The sequence below is a fragment of the Mchenga conophoros genome, linkage group LG20 (genome assembly GCF_057382185.1).
Source record: "Mchenga conophoros isolate Kocher_MC1m ecotype Shallow Benthic linkage group LG20, M_conophoros_male_GT1.1, whole genome shotgun sequence".
Classification (NCBI taxonomy): Eukaryota; Metazoa; Chordata; class Actinopteri; order Cichliformes; family Cichlidae; genus Mchenga; species Mchenga conophoros.
Genome location: NC_140545.1, coordinates 1,035,045 through 1,062,938, shown reverse-complemented (window position 1 = coordinate 1,062,938; position 27,894 = coordinate 1,035,045). Strand labels below are relative to the sequence as shown.

Here is a 27,894-nt window from a genome sequence, read left to right as displayed (position 1 = left end):
GCTCAGGTTGTGCCCTGCATCCAGACAACAGCGAACGCTGCCTTTTAAAAGTCAGGTTTCATTTTGAAGCTTTTCATCCGGCGGACCTGTGACATGCAGTCAGAAATGTTTGCAGAACCAAGGACGACGAGTTGCGTATAAATCAGCTTACTGTAACATAAAAACTGAGATGTAACATTTAGTCATGTGCAGTTTATGTGGCACGTAACTGTCGGGGACACAGTTTAAATCTGAGTGCTGACCTGCTTTACCTCCACTGAGCCTTTTTATAATTTGATCACGTTTGTTTGGCTGTGAGCTTCTTTTTTATCTTCAGAATATATGAAAGCGAGTATTTTTATGTTGTTTTTGAAATATTTTAGCATTTCTTCAATGAGAAACTGATTGTTTAAAATTGGTGCACTTTGCTGGTGGGTTATAAACAGTGTTACACAACACATACTGTATGTTTCGCTTCCTCTGCTTTACCTTAAACCAGAAGGAAGGATTGCTTGAAATACCGACACATCAGCCCAAGTATTTCTTTATGAAGCGAAAGGTTAAAGGAAATGTGCAACTAAAAAGGAAAATCCTTAAATATAGAAAAAGTAAATGTTGTTTATTAATAAGGGTGGAGAATGTTGGGGAGAGAGCGCCGCATATCCGGTTTTATCTGCCCCTGCAGGCAATTTTACAGATTTATGATTTCATCAATAGCTGACCTAATAGGTAGATGCTGGTGTATTGTGGGCATCAATATCCCATTATAAAGTAATGGTATGCCATAATAGTAGCTGATAACTGTGGATGCTGTAAACACCCTCTGATTCTGGTTGATTCTGAATGTTTCCCTCTGAGTCTGCTGCTCAGAACAGAGTCGCAGACTTTGGTGCAATCTGTAACGGCCATGTCCATGACCACAGAGCTTTTCCATCACGGCAGCCCTCACAGATTATATATGGTGGTTGCAGGAGATCCATCAACATGACTTTAAGGACCCTTCGTGTTCGCTCTCTGTCACTATATTTGGTAGGCAGTAATGATCCTTACGTGCCCCCCGGGACTTGTTGTCATGAAGAATTTGGCAGTGTCTGTGGCAAACACCGGGCTACCGGAAAGTTGAATAGATAGAAAAAAGTTTGACAGCAAATAGTCAAATCAAAAACTTGTTTTTTTTCCTGCACACATGCTACCTATGTTACATAAGCATGAGCTTCAGGATAAACTGCACACACAGCATATGCTTGTGTTTTTTCTCCTTTACTGAGTTTGGTGCCAGAGGTTTCTAATGTCCTGCCATCCTTGCTCATCTTCTGCCATCCTGCTCTCTCATACTCCCATGTCATCTGCTCTCTGAGTCTGCAGCTGAGCCTTCTGTCCCTTGCTGAACTCTAAATGTCTGTCTGTCTAGTTATATGTCAAAAGTACATATTATAATATATGGCTAATGCAGCAGAATACAGGACTGGAAAATGAACCAGAAAAAAGCTTTTGGCCATTATGGAAAGTTACCTCTGAAAATTTTATAACTTATCCTGGAGTTTTACTGGTCAGCGTGAAGTTCGAGGGCAGGCTGCCTTGATTGACGGGTTTGCAGACACACAGAGTTCTAGGGAGAGAGAGACAGACTCTGTGCAAGGAACAAGTTTTGTTGCACTTGGCTGAACACGGCACAAAATATGTAAAAACAAAGAAAAAGATGTCAATTTGCTAAATATTTTCAATTTAATAAAATATGCAGCACCAAAAAAAACTACTAAAAAAGTGGTCTGTGTAATATAATACAGAAACATGGTATCAGTAGTGGTAGTAGCAGTTGTATCCAGTAGCCTAGCTTACTTTAGCCCCAAACAGGTCACCAAGCTGGACCTCTCTTCTGCATTTGTCGCCTTTTAGAACAGTTTCAATGGGATTAGCTGACATATGCATATAACATGAACTTCTGTGTAATACAACCTATGCACAATTTTCTTCAGTTATCTAGTTTACTTCATGCTAATTAGCCCGTGCAATGTGCCCATGCTATAGATGTGGTTTGCTAACCAAGCTTGCCAGGTTCAACTAATAACCTAGCACCTCACCTTTTTATCCAGATATGGTAACTTAAGCCAACACTGCAGCTTCAGAATGCCCAATGTCTGATGCCATGGTGCAACCTGATATCACAGCAAAGCATTTAATAGACACACCAGTCCACCATGTCCATTTCACACTTTGCCTCTCCCAAACATGAAATGTACACACGTGCAGAAGAGACGCTTTATTTCAAGCCAACATGAAAATAATCACAGGAAAATGTTTAAACAGACATTATTAACACATTTACATATATGGACATATTAGCCGACTAGCTTATTCATTTCTCACAATTACCATGGACTGTACTTAATATGTTTTTAGCTCACTACCAGCTTCATGGCTTTACAAATATTATCTCTCCTTGCTGGAAATACATCTTCTCCATGTTTTGGAGAGGCAAAGTGTGAAATGGACATGGTGGACCGGTGTTTCTTTTGCCGTGATACTGGGTTGCACGGTGACTGCATATTCTATTCATTCGTTAATGTACAGCTAACGCAGGCGATCCAAATGAAATGCCTGATGTTTCATCAGATGCAGTTCCCCTTGTGAGATTAATATTCTAGTTATTGTGCATGACAATTAATAAACTGATGCTCAAATAGACCAGACCACAAATTTCATCTGAATTTAAGTTCAGTTCATAAAAAGGTATGTAGTATATGCTGTACTAAAGTATATACAGTATTATATGATATAATAGGGCACTGTCTATACTAAAATCACAGATGTCATCTACAACCTGAGATCTGCTGCTGTCAACTGGATTGGATGGCTGAACATTTCTCAGAATATTTGTCCTTAACAGAGAAAGGCTTAATATTAATATTCCAACCTGTTGTTAACAAGTGGTAAGCTCAAGGCTGACAAATAAAGCCATTGTAGAAGTGCCAAAATCAGTTATTTTAATGGCCACTCGAGTGACTCCAATGACCCACGTCGTTGTAATGCCAAACTTCTGCATGTCCATGCAGCATTTTTACAGCCAGGTGCAAAAAATAGACTCATCTCTATAGTTAATTTCCCCTTTAATAACAACTCTCTGTTGTTAATATTTTCTATAACCTATCCTGTGCAGTACTTAAAATTTGGTTTTGATTGACAGGTGTGCTGACACTGGCAGCTGTAGCTGAGCTGTCACCGCCACTGAACTGGACCTGTCAGCTGTGTTTGTGCTGCTGGCACCCTATGGAGGATTTTTATTTAAAGGAATTATCTCATAAATAATATGGTCTGCTATGAGATAAAGAAAGCTTTTATTTGGACTCCAGTGTCTGTGAGGGAGATTCTAGCATTTTCTTAAAGCGTTTTCACATCTATAGGTTGTTTACTCTGGACCAAATCAGTTAAAGTTTGTAAACTTATAGCTTTTCCCAGTGATTTGGTTTCTTTTCACATAGAGAGGGAGAAGGGTTTGCCACTACGAACCATGTGAGAATGTTGAGTCCGCTCATTGGACAGATGTGTCTGGGTGGGAGCAGCAAACATAAATGCAGGAAAAAGCTGCTGTGGACTACTGGAGAAAATGAAGAATGAAGTTTACTTTACAGCTAGTTGCCAGCCTGTGCACACCTTTGCACATCTATAGTAGACATCCCAGAATACAAAGCATACGTGGCTATGGGATGTTCTTTATCTCAGACTTGCAGCATACACCGTGCAGTTAGTTTGGATCGAGGTCAGATCACATTCACACCATAAACTTAGTAATTCTGGAGTTTATTTGCAGTTGTTTCGGGCCACATCCTAGTGTGCTTACTGTGTTCATATCTGCACAAATGAACCTCAGCAAGGGGGAAAACAAACCACAGTTGTAGAACTTTAATTATCAGCTAGACTATCTCAGCCTGTGTGACACAGTTTATGGATGTTACGTCTGTATCTTATATGTAATCTATGACTGTCAATCGATATGGCTGCTGCAGGTTGGAAAGGGAAGTGCTTGAAGTGGGAAGTGAGAAGCAGCTTCACCCAAACTTGCTGTCCGTCACATTGAATGGCAATGAGATATTTTTCTTGAAATCTGATTCCTTCCTAGCCAATAAAAGGGGGCAGTTATAAACAGCAGAACCGGGAGATGTCATTCTAAAAGAAACAAGCAAACAAACTGCTAACCTGCAAATGGAAGAAGCTGAGGCACTTTCTCTCCTTTCTCTTCTTTCGGCCGCTCCCTTTAGGGCTCACCAGAGCGGCTCATATGCCTCCATCTCGCCCCGGCATCCTCTTCTGTTACACCAACTCTCTGCATTTTCTTCTGTTGTATCCCTTTTTCCTTCCTGCCTGCGAGTGCATTACTCAATATCCTCTGTCCAGTATCTTCTATCCCTCTGTGTATGTCCAAACCATCTCAGCCTTGCCTCTCAAACTTTGTCTCAACCTGAGCTGTCCCTCTGATATTCTCATTTTTAATGCTGTCCTTCATCCTCACTCCCAGTGGAGCTAAGAAACACATTGAATAGTTTTCAGTAGTCTGCTTGATCTTACTTAACTGTAGAAAATAAAAACTAAAGTGCCTGCTGTATAGATTGTCATGCTGCGCATTTGTAAATCAAACCCTGGGAAAAAAAAAAAAGTGGATAAACTGCAGCCAAAATATTTATGCCAAAACCAAATCCTTGGCCCAGCAACGTGTTCGCCAAATCTGAGCCAAATTCCTCTGGGAATATCTAAAATGTAGATTCAGAGATAATAAAAGAGTTTCACCACATTTTACCAATCCAAAACTCCAAGGAAGGAACAGCTGTGTTCCCCACATAAACAGACGCACCTACACACACACATAGATGTGTTTTCCTCTCTGCAGTGGTAAAAAACATCAGAAAAACAGAGAAAACACAACATTTAAAACTCTGACTAAAAGAATCAATAAAATTCTACCAATGCGTCTGATACCTTCTGTCAACCTGTGCCAGCGTAACCCTGCAAAATCCTCACTGACTCATCAGGACAGAACGAGATGGATAAGCTCTCGTAAATGTGACCAATTTACTGCAATGTAAGATGAGCCGTGTTGCGCTGATGAAATTAAGTCCAAGGTTTACGTATAGAGAGGGTCAAACAGAGAAAGTGTATACTTCCTGAAATGTTACACAATAACACCGTAAATATGCTTTCTCATTACTCTGGTGTTTTATGCATGGTGTTGTTTTATGGCTTATATATGACTTCATTTCATTTTAATAAAGTCTATTCATTTTACCCAAGGCGATAGCAACACATCTAATCTACACTGCTTTCTTCTCAGTGTTTCAAAAGTTCGCTAAGAATTACCCTCAGTAAGAAAACACAGCATGTTTGCTGACCTTTCTCAAAGATATCTGACTTTTGCACTAAAATATACCAACTTGAAAAGACAAGCAAGAGACCCTCTCAAGGCTGGATGTTTGCAGGCAGCTTAATCATACAGATAAAAGATGGTTTTTCTTCACTTTGTTGTGGGATACTTAATTAACCAGTATTCAAGGCCTTGTAATATATGGAGAGAAACTATGAATTAGTAATGAGTTATCCAGTCCCCGGTGCTCTCCAGTGTTGGAGGGAAAAGAGAGAGAGGGATTTGAAGCGACAGGGAAAAAGGGGGACATGGAAAGAAAAAGATAGATTAGAGCGAAGGGTAATACAGACAGAATGGAGACAGACAGAGAGAGTACTTCATTAGAGCGGCTTTCATTACAAGATCCTGTGTATATTGTCCTCTGCGTCTTCATCTGTCATTTTTCCATCTCCTCTTCCCCTCATTTTTTTTCTTTTCGCTTTTCCTAATATTTCCTTTCTCAGCTTCTCTTCGATCATCTTTCTCTTCAACCTCAGGCCTGCTCTCACTTTCCTCTGTCTCATATTTTCTCCACTTCTTCATATTTATCTATGTCATTACACTGCTGTGAGAAGAACTGCACCGGCCTTGTGGGACGAAGTGGGGAGACAATGAAACTCGTGTCGTTTTCCCTCCACCAAATAGCCCTCTGGAGGCCAAGCAGCAATCTCTAACACACATCATGTGGCCCAATTTTGCCTTATCTGAGCCCACTCACCTGTTCGTCGGGGTTTTACTCGTGCTAGTGAAGACTGAACAGAGCTAAAACCGGGGCCCAACATTTTCTTTGAGTTCAGCAAAAAAAGAGTCAAAACTGGGCTAGAATCTGGGCCAGCAAACAGGCACAGATCAGAAAATGACACAAAGGGTGCAAATGGAAAACAGAAAGTTCCCCACCTCACCGACTGTAGTCCTTCACTGCTGTAAAGATGAGACTATAAAGAAAATCCAGAAGTACCATCAAACTTGCCCATAAGTGTCATTTACTACTTCCTCGTCATCATAAGGAACACTCATTTATTGCTTGCCCTATTTGGGATTCATCACTTGTTCTTCCTTCACCAGCCCTGTCTGCATCACCCCTTATGTAACACCCCAAGCTGTCGTAACGATGGATCCAACAAGCCACTGCATCATCAGGCCTTCAACTGTTGCTCCCCATCTGATCGTAATGATGGCTGCCAGTGCTACTACCCCTCACATCCTGGTAACTGTCCCCCTGAATAGCACTATAGCAGCACAGCACATTTTAATTGAAAACAATTATGTTAGGGACTTTGAACCAGAGGGAACGGTTGGCGTAGAGGGAGACAGATGCAGGCAATTAAGCATACTGGGAAAATAAGGTAAATTTGAAGTGCTGATTTCATTACACCAGAGGGGACACACTGAGTGTCTCCACTTTCTGCACTGTGGCCGAATGCATGGATGCATGTAATGTATAGTGTTTAGTTTCAAGGCAGCTTCAAGAAGAATTACAAATAAAGAAATTAGGAATCGCTTTTGGATCGTTCAGCAGCCGACAGACAACTACGGGCACGGTGGGATGGTGGGGGGAGTTCAGAACTGATCCAGATTTATTGGCTCAGCTGGCCATAAAAGAGGGTTTATCCTCACATTGCATTATGCAAGCCAAAGTCTCTGCTAGCTACAGGTGAAAGATGACTGCTCGGCAGACGCAGATTCTCCCAGTATCTCGCTCCTCCTCCCTCCTCTCTTTTCTCTATATTGCCCTCTCTTAGGATGGATGAGTTTAATACTGAGGTGGTTAGAAACAGAGGCAGATTTCCTCAGTGAAGTTCATTCTTTATATTCTGAATGACTCATGGGATGAAAATCAAGCCTTCTCCTCATCCTCTTGTCACCCAACCATATCTCCTTCCTTTCCTTACCCTTTGGCTTTTACTTTTTCTTGGCTTCCCCTCTTTGTTGTCTGTGCTCCTGCTATGCTCTCTCACTCTGCTCCATTACAGAGGCTCCCCGGTGATTACTTTAATGCATCTAGCCTTCAGTAAGAGACACTCAGATTTTGAAAGGTATTGATGGTAACAGATATGCCTGGCCTTAAAATCTTCTACTCACTTCACATATTCACTCGCTTTAAGCAGGTGCATCTACATGATTTACAATCCAAGCTTGGAAGTATTTTTCTATCCTAGACAGGATGGAAAAATACTTATAGAATTGTTGTTTTTGTAATTATTATGTTGGAAAATCCAGTTTAAAGGTTAGTGTGAAATAGAGCACATTGGTGCTTTGTTTGTGCCAATGATACACAACCGAGCTCATCAAAGAAAATGTCGTTTATATTAATGATACATTGGCAACATCCTGCTTCCAGCTATTTATCTCCACTCTGTCCTTATCCAGAGAGAAAGCACTGTTAGTGCTCTTGTTATGTAAAAAGGAAAAAAAGAGAAAAGTGTATATAGTCTAATGGCTGAATAATTGAACATGTCAGTATGCATGCTGCATAATCCATTCACAAAATTGAAAACCCTCACAAATATTGACAAGTGGTCTCTTGCTTGCCTTTAAAGAGACATGGCACTGAGCGAAGAAACAAGTAGCTGCGGGGGAGCAGGAGATAACTATTGCAGTCTGGCTCATCAAAAACAGCAATAGCAAGAAAAATGGTGAGAAAGCAGCTAAATTGGAGAAAAGCTAGAGCATACTCTGCCTTTGCTCTGACCTGGTTCCAGTTAATCCGCCTACTTTACAAGATGAACATTACCTCCTCACTGTATTTATAGAGCCTGTGTGTGTGTGTGTGTGTGTGTGTGTGTGTGTGTGTGTGTGTGTGTGTGTGTGTGTGTGTGTGTGTGTGTGTGTGTTTAAGCTGTGGGTATGTGAATGTGATTCTTTTGTTCTAGGTGTGTCCATGATTGTAGAGTAAATGAATTCACTCTACATTCATGGAAAGTCTGTTTAATTTTGGGGCAGCAGGTCTGATGGGGAAAAAGACCCACCGTGTAGTCACTGCTTGCTTCCTTAATGCTGAGTTTCTATAGTTGTTAAATACCTCCTCCAACAAATTTCTTTAATTAACAGAATTAAAGTTTCTGTTCAAATGCAATGTGAGAAACTAACACTGGCTGAAGACCCTTCCTGGGCCTTCTTATACAACAGCTTATTTGTTATCCTTTTCTCAGAAAAAGGTAGAACTTGATGGAACAATCGAACTTGATCCTGAAGCAGCCTGACGGTCTTTCCAGTTAGAGCCAAGGAGATGGTTCAGTCAGCACTTGTTCTTTTTTCCTTCTCATCCATGTCACACGTTTGTGTTGCAGATGTCAATAAAGGTGCAGTCATGGTGCTTATATATATAGTTAGCTCTGATGAGGAGGATCAAGGGTATTTGTTTTAAGTGGTAAAATATGGCAATGCATGAGTGCCAGCTAAAGACAGACTTGGTGTATTTCCCAGGAAAAGAAGTCAGTCTGGTATAAGTTCATTTTCTAGCTATAAGCAAGAAAGTACAGGCGAGGAGGAAGAGATCCAGAATATTCAGGGGTCAGGGCAGCAAGTGCTATTCAATAAACGGAAATAGCACATTCATGTTAGGCTATTATTATGTGTCTTATTCCCATGCAGTACCTCCCTAGAGCAGAATATAGGATTCACCCACCTGTCAAATTCCACTTTAACTTTTAGCTCCCATAATAACCACTGTTAGCCAGAGATGTCGTTGTTTCTGTTAGCTTTAAACAAAAGGATATGTAAAGAGGGAAGGAATACTCTTTGACTTGATGGCTTGATTTCCATCATGTGTATACTTTAAAGGAGATTTGTCCCCCAACACAGCATCTAGTTTTAAAGCCATGACACCTTACATGCCAAACTGAGCCTCTTCTCAAACTATCAGCTGAATAAAGGTGCTATCACAGTACTAGCGAAAGCCCTCACTGAAAGACAACTCACAAAACTGGATCGTAGTAAAATGATTCAAATACTAGCAGTGTCGTCATCACAGGTAGGCTATTTTCATTCTGTGGTCCAACTGTTTTGCTTGCTGGCGAGTGCCAGGCTGTCACCGTGGCCTTCACGAGGTGTTATGATTTTATTTTCAGTTTGTTTGTACTGCTGCCTGTAAGAGTGAATTAATGTAATGGTAATCGTTGCCAATTTCAGCAAAATAATACAGTACCTAAGTCTTTATGCCACCACAATGTTTCTGGCTGCGCTACAGCTGGCAAACGAAGTATGACGCTTTCAAAGCTCAGTTTTGGCAACTTAAAGCACTTCGTTTAGATGGATCATGAAATTATTATTGTTCTGAAACAACATAAGTTACAGCTCAGGCTGATGACAATTACATTCATTTTTTTTTGTCCAGAACAAGGCAACAGACCAATTTATTGACTCTACCATGCCAGGAGTTAGATTATTCTTTGAATTCAGCTGTTTTCAGTCCCATTGCCACATGTGTATGAAATTAAACACCGAGCCACGCAGGCTGCTTTTACAAACATTTTTGTTATAGAATGACTTGCTCTGAAAAGCTCACAGAGTTTGAGTATGGTATTGTAATATGATCCCACTTTTGCAGCCAGTCAGTTTGTGAAATGTCTTTTAGATATTTCGTGATCTGTAAGCGGTAGAATTGGAAATGTTTAGGAACCACAGCAGCTCAGCAAGTGGCAGTTTGTGTAAGGTTGTAGAGCGGGGTTGCCAGCTGCAGTGCTACAAACCTCCTCTGGCATTAACATCAGCACAAAGACTGTGCACAGAGAGCTTGGTAGCTTGGTTTCTCATGGCTAAGCAGCTCCTGTATGTGTGTTTTTGTCCATATAGTGTACATTGCAAGTGTATCTTACTCAAATCCCAAAACAAGACATGTTGCTTTTATAATATTTTATAATCATATATAATATCTTCACAAAAAAAGGATGGCAGTGACCTTGACCTTTGAACACCAAAAATCATTCTGTTCATGTCAATATTTGTGTCCAAAATGCTTTAAGGTATTCCTAAAGAATCCATGAGAAGGACACTTACATTCTGAGAGATGGATGGACTGACACTACACAGCTTTCAGCCATGGCTGCTGCAATCACAGAGACTTGCCAATAAACCTGATCCGAAAAGCAATTCCTCTGACATATTCGACCAAACACATATATAATTCCCAGTTTCCTAAAGCTGTATGTTGAGACAGGGAACCTCAGTGTGTGAACTGCAGTTGTATTTGCACTTTTGTCTCCCTGAGAAAATAGTGCCAGTGAAAACACAAAGAGCTCATGATTATTTAACTGGAAGTTGTTTTCTTTTCTCCACAAAAACTATCATCTAGCAGCAAATTTCTACATGAAGTTACCTCCAGTAAGCTCGACAGGTATACTGATGCTATAAGGTGTGAGCAGGACCCACTCACTGTTTAAAAATAGAGAAGGCCCTGACAGTCCTACACAAAGCTTCACAGCCGAGACCTCTGTTGAAATGGTCTCCAGCCTTATGACTCTTATCCAAAACTTCAATCACTGCTCCCTTCTCCTCCTCTTCTCTGCTCCTCCTCCCCTTTCTTCCTCTCCTTTCTCTCTCTCGGGGGAGGGGATTTTGCTTCTATAAGTCTTTTATCGCACTGAATATTTCACAAAAGTGTTTTTCTTTTCTCCTCCTTGCACACATACGCACATTCCTGACTTTCTCACGGAAGAGTTCTCACTTTGACTCCCTCACACTTTTCACATCTGTCATCTTCCATGTTTGCCTCCATCCTTCATTCTTCCTTTTTCTTGTCATCTTTATCACAATCGTGTTTTATCCCCCGAATGCTAGTGTAGCACGAATGTTTATTCTTTTTTCCCACTAGAGTTGTTTCCTTCTCGCTTCCTTTCGCACTCAATTAACCCTCTTTGCTTCTTCCTCCCTCATTTCAACAAACATCTCCTTCAGGTACTTTATAACATCTTTTCTGACTATTCCAGGAATGCATTTGAATATATGGGCCTTAAAAGGATTTAGCACCTTGTGGTCAATACATTCTTCTGTTTGGCATCTATACCAGCTTCCTGCTTCATTTATTCATAACGTATGCTTACATGGATAAAGCGAATAGTGCATCTGGTTGAGTTAATTCAGTTCTACGGCTGGAAATGAGTTGCAATATGTTTGGCTAAACTTGAATTATTAATTCCCTAGTTCAAAAGAATCCTTTTAAACAGGATTGGCTGCGTACGTCACTGCTACAGGAAACCAGCAGCCAGCTTCATTTGGTCTCCACACCGGTACCATTTTTACTCTGGTAACTTGTACAGCACGTTATGAGCACCTTTGCACTTTGTTGAATGCACTTTAACTAGAACTTTAATTGGCACCGCACTTTAAGCATAGATTTGCACACCTACAACCATTTGCACACAAGAAGTTCAATTATTTATTGGATATGTATTGAGTATTTTAATCATTAGCAGGTAGCCTTTTGTTCCAGGACCTGCACAGCTGCTCCTCATTAAGAAGTGTGGCGGTTCCCTGTGAGGAGAAAAGAATCGTTACCAGGAGCAAATAAGATAAGATAAGATAAGATAAGATAAGATAACCTTTATTAGTCCCACACGTGGGAAATTTGTTTTGTCACAGCAGGAAGTGGACAGTGCAAAAGTTATGACGCAAAAATTAGAATACAATAAGAATAAATACAGTACACAGCTGTACAGAATAGAATAAAATAATATACTATATACAGTAGAATAAAATAGAATAAAAATATACAATAAGATAAAAATAGAATACGAATGCTATATACAACTGAGTAAAAATACAACGATGCCAGAAAAGATTATTGCACTTAGTATTATTGCACATGTATGGATGTGTGTGTTTGATCAGTTAAAGTCTTTATTATGGAGTCTGACAGCAGTGGGGAGGAAAGACCTGCGAAATCTCTCCGTCCCACACCGTGGGTGCCGCAGTCTCCCACTGAAGGAGCTGCTCAGTGCTGTCACAGTCTGCTGCATGGGGTGGGAGATGTTGTCCATCAGGGATGACAGCTTAGCCGCCATTCTCCTGTCACTCACCACCTCCACTGGGTCCAGAGGGCATCCTAGAACAGAGCTGGCCCTTCGGATCACCCTGTTCAGTCTCTTCCTGTCCCCAGCAGAGATGCTGCCGCCCCAGCAGACCACACCATAAAAGATAGCAGAAGCCACAACAGAGTCATAGAAGGTCTTCAGGAGTGGGCCCTCCACCCCAAACGACCTGAGTCTCCGCAGCAGGTACAGCCTGCTCTGCCCTTTCCTGCAGAGGGCGTCTGAGTTATGAGTCCAGTCCAGTCTATTGTTCAGATGAACACCAAGGTACCTGTAGCTGTCCACAGCCTCAATGTCCATACCCTGGATGTTCAGTGGTTGCAGTGGAGAATGCTTGTGCCTGCGGAAGTCTACCACCAGCTCCTTGGTTTTACTGGCGTTGATCTGGAGGTAGTTCAGCTGGCACCAGTCCACAAAGTCTTGAGTCAGTCCTCTGTACTCCTTGTCGTCCCCATCAGTGATGAGGCCGACTATTGCAGAGTCATCAGAGAACTTCTGCAGGAAGCACTGGGTGGAATTGTGGGAGAAGTCTGCAGTGTAGATGGTGAAGAGGAACGGAGCCAGAACCGTTCCCTGTGGGGCCCCCGTACTGCAGACGACCCTGTCCGACACACAGCCCTGAGTCCTCACATACTGTGGTCGGTCGGTGAGGTAGTCCAGGATCCAGGTAGTGAGGTGATGGTCCACTCCAGAGTTCTCCAGCTTGTCCTTTAGAACCGAGGGAAGAATGGTGTTGAAGGCACTGGAGAAATCAAAGAACATGATTCTCACAGTGCTTCCAGCGGTCTCCAGGTGAGCGAGGGAACGATGTAGGAGGTGAATGACGGCATCATCCGCTCCAATGCCGGGCTGGTAGGCAAACTGAAGTGGGTCCAGTGATGAGCTTATTAGGCGCCGAAGCTGAGCCAGGACCAACCGCTCCAGGGTCTTCATCAGGTGGGATGTCAGAGCCACCGGCCTGTAGCTGTTGAGGTCCTTGGGGCGTGAAGTCTTTGGCACTGGTACAACACAGGAGGTTTTCCAGAGCTGTGGGACTCTTCCCAACCTCAGGCTCAGGTTGAAGAGGTGCTCCATCACCCCACACAGTTGGTCCGCGCAGGACCTGACGACCCTCGAGCTGATGCCATCTGGGCCCGCTGCCTTCTTGCCATTAATCCTCCTCAGTTCCCTCCTAACCTGGGTGGTTGAGAGAGACAGGCTGGAGCCTTGTGTTGAGTGTGTATTGGATGCTGTTGTTGGGGGTGGGGAGGAGTGAGCAGGGTGAATAGAGGAGGTGTGAAGTGTCTGAGGTGTCAGACAGTCTGCTGTTGTCTCTCTGGGGAATATTTATGTGTAAAGAAGTTTCTTGCTGAGATGTGATTACTCACCTGTCTTTTTGGTGTCCTGTCCAGGCTGTTTGACCAAATTAAACCTTTTCAAGGTTGCAGAGAGGCCATGAGTTAAGAGAGTGCGGGGAACGTCTGTACATGGGTTTTTGGTGTTTTTGGTGTAAGGTTAAGAAAAAAAATATGTAATTGTTAATAAATAGTAGTAAAATATATATGTTTATTTAAGAGAGTGCTTGTTGTATATAGATGGTGCAATGTTTGAATTTGGTAAACTCACCTGTGAGTAAATAATGGTTTCGTCCTTTAATAGCTGGCTGCCATTTGTCATTAGACAGAGTGTGGTTTGTGCTGCTGTTGGAAGGCTTGAGCTGTCATTAATAGTCCATGGAGTTGTGTCATATGTGGACAAATAACCCTCTCTTGCCTCAGTTCAATTGGGGCGACCGTGGCTCAGGGGTGTTGGGAAGCGCACCTGTAACCGGAAGGTTGCTGGTTCAATCCCCGGGCTCTCTGTCCTGGTCGATGTGTCCTTGGGCAAGACACTTTACCCTACTGGTGTTGGCCAGTAGGGTACTCACCTCCCTTTGGAAGAAGAACAGAACAGAACCAGGCTCAGGGAGGGGCGGGGCCATCTGCTGTGATTGGTTGGGGTGAGAGAAGGAAGACGGGATAGAAGATGTGCTGTGGAAGAGAGACAGAGGTTAATAACAAGTATGACTCAATGCAGAGAGGTGTACTAACATATAGTGAGTGAGGAAGGTGACTGAAGAAGAAATACTCAGTGCATCATGGGAGTCCCCCACCAGTCTACACCTATTGCAGCATAACTAAGTGAAGGCTGAGGATTCAGGGTCACCTGAATCCTCAGCCTTCATCTACACTGTAAATCTAACCACAAAAGACGGCCTTGTGACAGGTCTGCAGAATTAGTCTATTTTACACCAGTTGTGTCTGTTTGTCTCATCAATTCAGGCCTCATTGTTTTGTGTGCTTTTTCTGTCTTGAAAATAAGAAATTAAAGTTTGTGAATAATTTCAGTAAAGGCTCTTATCCAATACCAGAGTACAATCACTTCTCAAAATTTTCCAAAATTAATTTGGAGGCATCTCAAGTGGATCGCTGTCATTCTGACCACAATAGCCCGCCTCCCATTTCCCTCTCTATCTTTTCTTTCCCATTCATCGTCATCCGCTCCTGATTGTGGTGACAAGCGTACAAGTCAGACATTATGTTGAATACAATGTATATCCAGATTTTCAAATGAAATCCCATTAGAGGATGTGGTTAATATTTCATACAGATGCACAAAGCTAAGAATGTACATGAGCCTGCATTAGCCTCAAGCTAATTCTATCAGTCATCACTTACTGTGAATCCTATGAACAAGTTGAAGCTTAAAAGGTACAATAAAAGTCTGCCAGCCTGAGAGACACTGCTTTTTAAAAAATCTATTTCAGTCTATTATATCCTTACATGACTTGGGAAGATATGCAGTAACAGAAGAAAAAATGTGCCAGGCAGCAACACAATACAAAATAAAATGAATGTAATAAATTTACAGACAAATTCTGTAGAACTTTTTTACTATGTGTGTGTGTGTGTGTGTGTGTGTGTGTGTGTGTGTGTGTGTGTGTGTGTGTGTGTGTATGTATATATATATATATATATGGCTGATGTGGTCTAACTATGAGTGCAATACAAGTACAAAAGTGCTGGTTCTCTGACCTGTGTCTGTGTGTGTGGGGAGGAGCCATCTGTGTGCAGTTACGTATCTGTCCTGAATATATGCCCAAACTGGATCATGCTAGCAGCCATATATCATCCTCATCATCCTCTCCCTTGCTGCCTCTTATTTCTCTTTTTTTCCCCATCTTGATTATCTTTTTTTATCTCATCGCTTAACCCCTGTCTCACCCACTTAAACCTTGAGACCAAGCAACCGCAAGTCTTGTGCTTGTCCAAGTCACACACAGACATGCACGCGTGCAAGTGGTTGTGCATTTGCATTCAGATGGTACATAATAGGTGCCTCTATTATAGCAAAGGTATGGTGTTTGGTTCTCTTTCTGCTTAAACCCATTTCTGATATAATATTTTCATATCATCACATCACAAATCGGCTACCACCATTTCCATTTGCAAAAAATAATAAATAAATTTTAAATGTAACAGCTGCATCCTTTGTCCTTTTAATTATAAATGCCCCTTGTTTAGAATTGAATTATGTAGCTATGCGTGCTTGTGTGAGGGATAAGCCTTCGGGATGCAGATTACTGCAGAAGTGGAGAAATGTTACGGCCACCTCGCACAAACTAAGAATCTGAAAACTCACAGACAACCCATGGGAAGATAATGAGAAGCCAAATTTGGCTGAGAGGAAAAGCTGAACAGATTGTTTCAGGTTAACATGCACTGGAATATTCAGAAATGTGAGGCTTAACATACCATCAACTGTATTATTTAGCAAAAATAAATAAATAAAAGGCTACTGTAATGAAAGTAAGCGCCCATCTACAGCCACAAGATGTTTTGTTCCTGTCTAATAACTGATGAAATGAAGTCACCATAATAGAGCGCTGCTTGGAACCTTTTTTTAAAAACATCTTGCAGTCGATCCAGGAGTTACAGCTCACGACAGGCTGTATTTCATATTCCCTGCTGAAGTTTTTATTGATCGAGGTTTGGCTCAAAACAGTCAAGAAGAATCTTTGGATAACTGTATGAGACACACGGGCTATTTTGATGCACAGCAGCAAAGTGACCTTCTGTTCTTGGTCGTACAGGCACATTTACTTCAATCTATCACTATCTGGCATCATAGTCAGTAGACATGCAACACGTGATGTAAACAGAGGAGGAGAAAGCGAGGGGAGTGAGCAAAAGGAGTCAGTTGCTTTGATGAAAATTAGCAGAACAGCCGGGTTGGGAAAACCAGCAAGAAATGTTTGTTTTTTCATTCAATTTTGTGCACATCTTTACGTGTCTCTTTTACTGTGTCTTAGTTTGTTTACTGTATGTGTGCATTGTGTGTGGGTGTGTATGTGCGCGTGTGTGCCTGCAAAGCGAGGTGTGGATTGAGCCTCTCATTTGAAGTCCAGGTTTTTGGAGAGGCACTCTGTGCGGTGCGTCCAAAGGCCATGTTTGGTCACAAAAGGAATGAATTAATGCAGTCGTGATCAATGGAGATACCCACAAAAACATTAACGTCCGCACTGACACATACACCGATGGATGCTGGGAAAGAAGGTTTTGCAGTTTAATTTATTCACCTGAGAATAATAACAAGTCCAGTGGCAAAGTACGTGTGCATGTGTGTTTCTTTTGTGTGTCTGAGTGCGTGTAGGTGGTGTTTGGGTAGGTACATTTGTGGTTCTGTATGTGTTGTCAAAGACTGAAGAGGGATTTGTGTGTGTGTGTGTGTGTGTGTGTGTGTGTGTGTGTGTGTGTGTGTGTGTGTGTGTGTGTGTGTGTGTGTGTGTGTGTGTGTATGACAGCTCTCTCTCCACATAAGCATCTCTTGAGCATCTGAAAGTGGATTAAGTGTAACCAAAAGTGCCCCAAACACACGCAGAGAATTCACGTTGGTTGATAAAAGTTGCATCAGCTCATGGCCCTAGAGGGAGCTGCGTTTTGACACATTGTGTATTTTTTAGAGGAAAACCACTTGACAGAGGTTGTTGCTCCTCCCTGGTGACCCAGTCACAAACACACATGTACAGTACACACTTGCACACTGCCTAAAAGATCGTCACGTAAGCTTCCTGCATGTCTTCCTATGAGTATTACGGCATCCCTTCATGATCCCAAACTCATGAAACATATCCTCTCTCTGTCCTTTTGGCTTGATCGAGCATTTCATGTCGACACGGTGTGACGGGGTGAGGAGCTGACAGGCGACGTTTAATTCTTGGTTCTGTGTTTGGCACTGGAGCATTTTGCAAATGTTTCCTAGCAGGGAAGCGTGAACATTAAGCGTGTGATTCCACACTGGCATCCATTACTGAAACCCTTAATAAAACATTTTGGCTTGTTGTTGATTTTTCATTTCTGTAATTGCTGTTCTGAGGTTATTGCTCTGACAAAGATACAGACACAGCACAATCAAGAGGAAGCGTTGTATAGTAGCTCCAATTAATAACACACTTGAAGAATGTGTCACACACTTTTATTGTTACGTTGTAAGCTCTGATTAATGCTGGAAAACACAGAAGTGAAGTTCAACAAGCCACTTGGTCTCAACAGAGACTCTGACTCTGATTTGGTTTTTGTGTCGATGCGTTTTAGTGAGTGCACAAATGTAATAAACTGATGATAAAATGCTTGGTAATGGTTGATGTTTTTCATTTGTGCAGATGTCCTATTGTAGAATCAGAAAATTTACTGACAAAATAAGAGCAGACAAATGGAGCCCACAGCTTCTAAACATTGCTTGTAATGCTCTTGTGTTAATGTCAGGCTGACAGAATTACAATTACAAATCAGTGTTGTCTGAAAGGTCCTTTTCCCTGTGTTCATTATAGTGTAAGGCTGGCAGTTTCCAAGCACTAATCCCCACATGGGTGAGCATTTTTAGACATCTCGACTTCCTGGGAAAGAAATACGAGATTAGTGGGAAAACAAGGCCAGAATTCTCAGAAAAATAATTAAACATTTGACTTGATTTCATACAACCAACACCTGCCCCTGGAAAGAAGGCTATTGCATTTCACTTCTGGTGATGAGTCAGATAGTTACTGATTATTTGGGAAAGTCAAGAATTTCAGTCCATTATAATACCGGTTAAATATACGCCGGTTTAAGCAGCCAAGAAACAGATCTACATTGAGGTGGCTCAGGCATATGACTAGGATGCCTCCTGGATGCCTGATATGTGAGTCGTTCCCATGGGCAGGAGGTTCATGGCAGAACCAGTAGACACTGGAGAGGTTAATTCTTTCAGTTTGCTTGGGAACACCTCACCTCAGTGTTTCCCTGGAATGGCTGGTGGAGGTAATTCTGCTTTAGCAGAAAAAGATGGATGGATGGATAAAATGGTACTATAATGTACACCTATTACAACACACAGTTTAAGGTTCACATATAACTTATACTCGACATCCTTATCAATGACACAAAACCTTAGGTGAACCCTTTAATACAGGGGTGGGCAACTCCAGGCCTCGAGGGCCGGTGTCCTGCAGGTTTTAGATCTTGAGGCCGATCGTGGCTCAAGAGTCAGGCGTTCGTCTTGTAATCGGAAGGTTGCCGGTTCGAGCCCCGGCTCCGACAGTCTCGGTTGTTGTGTCCTTGGGCAAGACACTTCACCCGTTGCCTACTGGTGGTGGTCAGAGGGCCCGGTGGTGCCAGTGCCTGGCAGCCTCGCCTCTGTCAGTGCGCCCCAGGGTGGCTACAATGTAGCTGCCATCACCAGTGTGTGAATGTGTGGATGACTGGATGTGTAAAGCGCTTTGGGGTCCATGGGGACTAGTAAAGCGCTAAATACAAGCCATTTACCATTTACCCTGGGTCAGCACACCTGAATCACATGATTAGTTCATTACCAGGCCTCTGGAGAACTACAAGACATGGTGAGGAGGTCATTTAGCCATTTGAATCAGCTGTGTTGGATCAAGGACACATCTAAAACCTGCAGGACACCGGCCCTGGAGGTCTGGAGTTGCCCACCTTGCTTTAATATTGAAAACCACAGATGAATTTGTCATATCTGCATCTTTGCGAAACAGTATCCAAAGATTAAACACGTAGGATTTTTTGAATGTAGCATTTGTTTTGACCTTGGTCACAGCAAACAGCTGAGCAATCGATTAGGGTAACCAAATGTCAAGCAAAGTACAAGATGCACCACCAAGTTGTTTGCCAGCTAAACTAACAGTTGGTCTGTCAGCTGGTCCTCCGACTTGATCTACACTGAAATGTTTCAACAGCTATCGATGTCCATGAGATCTTTTACAGACATTTGCAGTTCAGAAAAACTGACTCATGCACATAATGTAAATGTTATAATGTTAAAATCCATAGAAAACACGTCACGGCAGCGTTTATGCATTCAGCTCAAATCTAGACACGTTACCTTTAAACTTTGTTTACCGTATTTCTGAACAGCAGTGATTTTATTAACTCCAGCTCCCAATTTTCCCGTTACCATCAGGCCTTCGGGTTTTCTTTAACAAGATTAGCAACGTTTTTGCATCGTAATACTTGTATTTATATAAAGAGGAAGGCATTAAAACAGACAAGGCAACACAACATGAATAAAACCACAATTTGGAGTGAATGAATAGAGGGCGAGGGAGAGCGAACGGGGGAGGTGGGGGCTCAGGCTTTTGTTGGTATAAATGTATTTTTTACAGTTCCTCTTTTATGAGAGAGAAGAAACTATAAACGTGTAAATGCACCAACATGTTTTATGCAATAGATTTGCATAATATATTCATGAAGTCTACTTTTTCACTTGCTTATGATCCTCTACTCACCTCCCTTTTACTCTGTCTCGCTCTCACTTACTGTCATGTGGAGCTCTGTTGTGATTTTCCATTCCGCTCTGGAGGAAGTGCTCGCTCCTCGTCTGTGTGTGATTTTGTATGCCACAGTATGTGTCCGACTCATGGATGAAGTCAGTTTTTGTCAGAAAGTTACTTACACAAACACACTTGGAAAAAGCTATCACTAACCATCATTCGGTCTGACAGTTGTATAGTTGTATAGGCACAGTGTGTGTGTGTGTGTGTGTGTGTGTGTGTGTGTGTGTGTGTGTGTGTGTGCGCGTGTGTGTGTGTGTGTGTGTGTGTCTGTGCGTGTATGCCTGCAGGTCCTGCCTCAGGCTGCTCTGGTGTCAGAAAGAACAAGCCTGTCATCATTCTGCGTAAGCTACAGGCAAACACACAGACACACACACAGACACACACACACACACACACTTTTGTCAAAAGGTACTCTGTGGCCCCTCTCCCTGAGGATGCACTTACTGTGCAAGACCTGCACAGATGCACTCATCCACTCTCTTAATGAGGGGACAGAAAACAGAGGGCAGACAGTGGGGTGGGGGTTGAAGCTGACAATATTACTATTACTGACAGAGTCGTAAAACGTTTAGAAACACACATATATGTATAGATATATATGTGTGTGTGTGTGTGTGTGTGTGTGTGTGTGTGTGCGCACGCGTTTTATTTGGATTGTACTTTAACACTATCAGAGTGAAGATATTTAGGAAAGAAGGAACATTTCGGCCGGTTCTCATCTGTTCACATTTCAAGTGTCAGGTTAGAATCAGGTTTAGGTTTGAGTGTGATAGTAAAACTTAAGGGCAAGAGCCCAACACATGCATTATGTCAGCAAATGTCTTTACAGAAATAGCAGTAAAAGCGACCGTGTGCAGCAAGATGAATTTGGCTAAATTTCCTATGTCTGCATTTGGAAAGAGGTTCCTGTCTCCGTCTCTCTGGGCCGATGTGATGAATTTTCATCAGTGTGTTTCCTTATTAAGCCTGTTTCTGCCATGCCTCGCAGTCACACAAACACATTAACTGTCTCTCTCCCTCACACACAGGCATCGATACACACACGCACACACACATAGACAGGCCTTAGATGAGAGCCACTCTATGAGAAATGAAGGAATTAGTGCTTATAACAAGCTCGAAGAAGACCCCTTACTGGGAGCGCAGTGGAAGAAACAAATGTAATAGATGTTGATGCGACACAGGAATCATATCCATGCATAACAGCCATTATGTGACATTTAGACACACATAACTCTTCATATTATAAGTTTACTGTCCAAATGTGTGTGTGTGTGTGTGTGTGTGTGTGTGTGTGTGTGTGTGAGTGTGTGTGTGTGTGTGTGTATATTTCAGATGATACTCCATTCACCGTCTGTTGTTCATGCTTGTGTGCTACAAGTAAATGTACTACATTTGTTTTTATCAAGCGCTGATAATTGGCCCTTCATCTGCTTCTCTTTCTCATACCTCTCATCCTTCTCTCCTGTGTACGCTGTCATGTCCTCACAACTCTTTTATTTGTCCCACTTTCATGTGGCAGCATCCTGATAAGGTCTGGGACCAACCTCTGCTGTGTGCTCTGCTCAATATGGGGCACACACTTGTCTACTCAGGCAATGAGCCTAGTAGGAATTGGTGGACTAATTTCTGCTTAATGGCATTATATTCTTACTGGGGATGTGCTTTGTGGACCAAAATGACATAAATGGCAATATGAAAGGGCTTATTTCCTAATTGCACCTGATGCAATTCTTACATAATGTTGTGGACTTGATGTGAAGGATTTTTAAACCCCCAAGCGTTCCATGATGAAAAGTCAATTTCAGCCTTGTTTTCTTTTCTCTGTGTTAAGTCAAGTAAATAACAGGAGCTCCTGACTGATCAATAAGGAACAGGCTGCAGCTGTCATGTCTCGTTATACATGGATGAAGAGGCACACGCTGATTTGCACACACAAAAACAAGCACATGAATATCAAGGCGAGGGCAGAAAAAAAACAAAGATATGGTTATTATTTTTAATCGTATTAAAAGTATGAAACACGGAGGTAATGATTTGCTTAATAACCCTCTCAAGGCCTTTTAGGGACTCAGAAAATGACCTCCTGTCACATAATAGGTTTGTTTGTACATTTTAAATATATTTAATCGTCTTACTCTCACACACACCAGTTTGCTCCGTGGTGTTGTGGTCACACGTTCATCTACAAAGCAAAAGATCCCAGTTTGGTCCTGAGGGAGACATGAATCCTTTTGGGGGCACCTGGTGCAAAAATCTGTCAAATCAAACATGTGGAGCTACCTTCAGCGGTGACCCCTTGTGAAAAAGGGAGGGGGGGGGGGGGGGGGGTCACAACAGGATAGATTTCTTTTCTTTCTCCAAATTCTTCCTGCATATCAGTGGCTGCTGTATCAGTATTAACCTCCGATGTCGCCTCTCCCTATCCCGGCTCCTCCATTTCTCAGCCTGGGTTTGAAATGATCACCTTTACAGGTTGACTAAGTCAAGGATTTGGAAACAATAATGACACAAAAGCTTTCAGGACAAGTGAAAGACTGAGAGAAGAAGTTCTCCAGAGGCCTGGTAATGAACTAATCATGTGATTCAGGTGTGCTGACCCAGGGTAAATGGTAAATGGCTTGTATTTAGCGCTTTACTAGTCCCTAAGGACCCCAAAGCGCTTTACATATCCAGTCATCCACCCATTCACACACACATTCACACAGATGAAATGGTTAAAGTGAAAACATGCTATTCCTGGGCGCCTGTGTTGATGCTGTGAGGTAGGCAGAGTGCATGTCTAACACTAACGAGGGGCCGATATATTCAGCATGCTGCTCTGCCAAGGACAGTTGTAGCGAAGCTCTGAAAAATATACTGTCTCTGCGTATGGAGGCATATGCAACCTGACATGCGAGGCCTGTCATGTTTCGTTCAAGCAAATCTGCTGCTCTCATTCTTCTCCGGAGGCAAACATCGACATACTTGTTAATATTTTCCTTCACAAACACACACACATGCAGACACGTACACTTTGGTGCCGTTTATCTTATTGTACTGTGCATCTCCAGTCACCTCTTAACAAAGGCAGTGCAGCATGACTTAATCGAATTGTGTGGATATCAGGATTTGCATTGTGGTGATGAAGATAATGACAATGTTGTCGATTTGCAAGCAGCATCAGTCTGACAGTGACAAGGACACACTGACACAACTAAGCACTTGACTGACAACACAAAAAGCAGCTTCACACAGCAGTGGGTGAAATATTTACATAACATCCATTTGCAATTATTCTCAGCTTTCTAAAACTGGCAGCACATCCAAAGGGAAAGTAGACATAGCGCCTTGTCACACACAGCGCATGCCTACTGCGTTTCTTCGTGTCTGTTATTCTGTTTGTGTTTAGCCCTGAGACAGCGTCGATTTGCCGATAAGAAAGAGACCGTTTGCTTTTTCTCCAGAGAGGCCGACTGAGCCTGTGCCAAGTGGGACAGAATGGCTAAAGACATGAGTGGCGTTAAATAGCAGAATCATAACCTTGACGCCAAGAACCTCTGAAACACTTCCTGTATGAGCCGATAAAAAGCTGTTCTGTTCCATTTTAGCCTAAACACAGCACTTGTGAACAGCCACACAGACACCCACAAACGCAGAGCTGTGCACCGGCAATTTGATTTAGGGGTGCCGAAGATGAAGTGTGACGTCTCGGATAGCTCGGTGCGGCTTCACACCGAAGTGTGCGTGTGCCTGTGTGTGTTAATGGGTGTGCATTTTATAAGAATATAAGGAAAGTACGCAGCAAACTCTGCAGTTGTTACAAGGCTGCCTTTTTTGTTCCCTGCCAGCGTTTCCTGAATTCTACATTATTAAGTAATGTCGATGGACTCTTATTTAAAATTTCAAAAGTTCAGCTGAAGTGAGTTAAGATCCATGTAAATCATGTTATTCCCATTTGTGTTACAGTTTTGTTTAATTATAGGAGACTCAGTGCTTATTTTGACCACGTTTGACAGTGTGAGCTGAATTGAGTCTCCTGAGCTCTGCGCTTGTTACGTTTTGTGGTCTAATTAGAGGCAGTATGAAGGGACAGTTAGTTCCTCATCCCTCAGAAACACTGACTTATTTTGTAAGTACTGAAATCATACATTAGTTACTCCCTTCTTATTAAAATGAAAAATATAAAAATACATTTTCCCACCTGTAGGTGCTCAGTCATGTCTCCACCAGAGATGGGCAGTAACGCGTTACTGTAATCCGATTACTTTTTTCAAGTAACGAGTAAAGTAAGGGATTACTATTGCAAAACGGTAATTAGATTACCGTTACTTTCCCGTAGGAACGCTGCGTTACTGCGTTACTAAAACCGTGATTTATTGCGAGAATGTCTCATGACAGTGACGTAAGCGAGTGCGACGTTCGTGACAACAGCTGTGTGCAGATCAACAATGGATCATATATCAGTGCGGAGAGAGTATGAGCGTGCAGCGTTTAAAGCGTGGAAGTACTGACCTTACTTTGAGTTTGATTCCATAAAAAGTGACAAAAACATTAGTGTCCGCTGTGCGCGGGAAGAAAACTTCTTTTTACACCAACAAAACCCCTAAACAAGCTCAGAGTGCGCAACGACGTAATGGGAAACTCACAGAGAAACTCGCGGATTCTTCCACTGACCGCTGCACACCTGCACCAGGGTAAACCTCCGCCTACCCCACTCCTGCTTTACAGGTGAAAATAGAGCAACAGGACCGCTGAGTCTTTGACTTTATTTATTTTCTGCTGTGTTTTACTTGCATCTATTTGAAAGACTGAGTGTAAAAACAGAGGTTAATATCTGTTATTAACCTCTGTCTCTCTTCCACAGCATTTCTTTTATCCTGTCTTCCTTCTCTCACCCCAACCAATCACAGCAGATGGCCCCGCCCCTCCCTGAGCCTGGTTCTGCTGGAGGTTTCTTCCTGTTAAAAGGGAGTTTTTCCTTCCCACTGTTGCCAAAGTGCTTGCTCATAGGGGGTCATATGATTGTTGGGTTTTTCTCTGTATCTATGATGCGCCTTGAGGCAACTTATGTTGTGATTTGGCGATATATAAATAAAATTGAATTGAATTGAATTGAAAAACAAAAAAATTTATTTTATGTGCTGGAATGTGCAGAAAATAGGTTTAAATGTTCAACTAATTTATTCAAGTCAGAGAATGTTGCATATAATTAAATGTTTGCTTGATGCATAAAGTTAAAAGATTAAAACTGATAAAACAAGTTTAAAAAAAAGAGACTTTTCCATTTGATTACATTTTGTATGATGGATTATGCAGAAAAAGTAGAATTGGGCTGAAAGATCTATCACTTTATCACCTCTTCAGGTTGTAAATCGTGTTTTAAAAAGTAACTAAGTAACTAAGTAATTAATTACTTTTGAAAATAAGTAATCAGTAAAGTAATGGGATTACTTTTGGGGGGAAGTAATCAGTAATTAGTTACTGATTACTTTTTTCAAGTAACTTGACCAACACTGGCCTCCACATAGCGAGTTTGAATCACAGATTGACCATTAGCAACAAAAAAAAAAGGCATGACTGAAAAAATCTGGAAATGTTAAAAGGAAACATTTCTTGTGATGCTGAGACTCCCACATCACACAGCAGTCAGACCTGCTGATTCAAAGGCGAACCTGCCACTGAGAGATCAGTGACGGCATCGCTTAGAAAGGCTGGAATGTTGCACTGCACTTCAATGCTTTCATTTTATCCCTGATATCGTGCTACCTGCAAATCTGTGGCACATATTCAGGCTGGTGGCTGTAAATGTTTCTTACAGAGAGGTTGCCCTGTCATGCCTTCAAGTGCTTTCTGACTCCGGGGACATCCTTTCATACCCTTACCAAACACAGTGAGTCTGACAAAGCCTGTTAACATATACACACATACAGCCACATGTGCCCACACTTACACTCGCAAAGAAACACACTCACCTGTGCAAGCATTTGCACACAGATAGCTGTGAAGCTGTGAGGTTGATAGGTACTCTCAGTCTGCCTCTGCAGTTCTGTGTTTCACACTTTGTTCTGTTCTCATGTACACTATTTTCTCTATCCACCTTTCCACTTAGTCACAGTGCACTTTTCACTTTGCTTTTCTGTTCCCATTATTTCTCACCTTTTCCCTCGTCTTCCATCTTTTCCAGTCCTTCCCTCTCATCTCCATTCTCCTCATATCCTCCATATATCTCCTCCTACTCCTCGTCAACTTCGAGGCTCGCACTGACTCAGTATTCTGCAGGTACGGTGTTTTTATGGCAGTCTGAGAAACATTCTCTGTTGGCACAAGGAGAGAAAAGGTGAGATACACTGTAACTGAAAGAAAGTACCCTGGACTGATTACATCCCTCCAAATGGAAAGCACAGACAGTTATTTAGTGTTCTTTTTAAGGCCATCCACATTTCAAACCCTCTGGGAATTTGTACTTCACACAAAGAAGTGAAGTGCTTCATTTTAAGTTTCAACTAAACCGACACCAACTGTTAAACAAACTGGAGGAAAAGTTTTTAAAAACGTTAATGCCAGTGTAAAGGCAGAAACAGATTTATTTTAATAGTGTGTATAGTGTCTGCAGATGGGGACAGAGCAAGAAAGGGATGGGCTGAAAACGTAGCATCTCAAAGTTCTTGGCAAACCCATTTCCTGACCCTTCTGAAGAATAATACTTGGGGCTTGGCAGCCTTTACTTTATTTCAGCGGGTACACTTTGTTCCCAGAGGGATGGATGTGCTCCATTCATGCCAGCTTCACCTTCACCGTCCTGGACCTTGTCATGGGATTGTTGTTGCGCTTACATAATCTTCTGGCAGTACTGTGCATTTTCACCACTAAATACCTCCCATCTCACCGGGGCATTACACTCACACAAGGATGGACATATGGATGCATACGTACACACAGGCACGCACCCTCCTGCTCAAACCTCTATCTGTACTTGCGACTTACCCGCATCAGCCTTTATACTTGCTCAGGCACACACTTTTATACGCCTGCACATACACACATTGTATCCCAGCACTCTGGATTAGGGGTACAGATTAAAGATTACGGCCAGCACTGGGATTACACAGTACTTTCCTGCCCCTCCTCCATCACAGGACAGACCCACCTCTGGCCCTATCATCTACACTGGTGATGTCATGCACACAAAGAGAAGAGAGAGGATTTTATGTCACTGATATTCATTCCTTAATCCTAAATTAGCACCCACAAAATGCCATTTCTGCTAAGGATTGTCTTCTCTTCTGTTATACATATCTGGCTATTCCTCTCTCTCTTTCTCTCTCGCTGTTACACAATAAACAATGAAGTCATCTTTACATTACTGGCTCTCTCAATGCAATTACTCACATTAATCAAAGCTCCTTCTCAAATGTCCCATTCCCTCCCTACTGCGTCATTTCCTAACTCAATTGAAGAGACTCGGAGATAGAAACAATAGAAATTATACGACGAATGGGAATAGGTTCGATATTAAGGCTCAGGTAACAGTACGTGATGGAGGAGAAGGACCTTAACGATGCATGAGTGAAGTTTCCAGGGAATCTGTCTCCTACAGTAGATGGTGTGCTTAAAAGGTGTGGGTGAGGATTGCCTGAGGACTGTGGTGAGATGGTATATCGATT

At 42.2% G+C, this 27,894-nt stretch overlaps 1 protein-coding gene across 1 annotated transcript in view; it reads left to right on the top strand.

The window, feature by feature from the left end:
* camkvl (CaM kinase-like vesicle-associated, like) overlaps nt 1-27,894 on the top strand; it is a 42,941-nt gene that overhangs the window by 2,174 nt on the left and 12,873 nt on the right. The window lies entirely within an intron of this gene.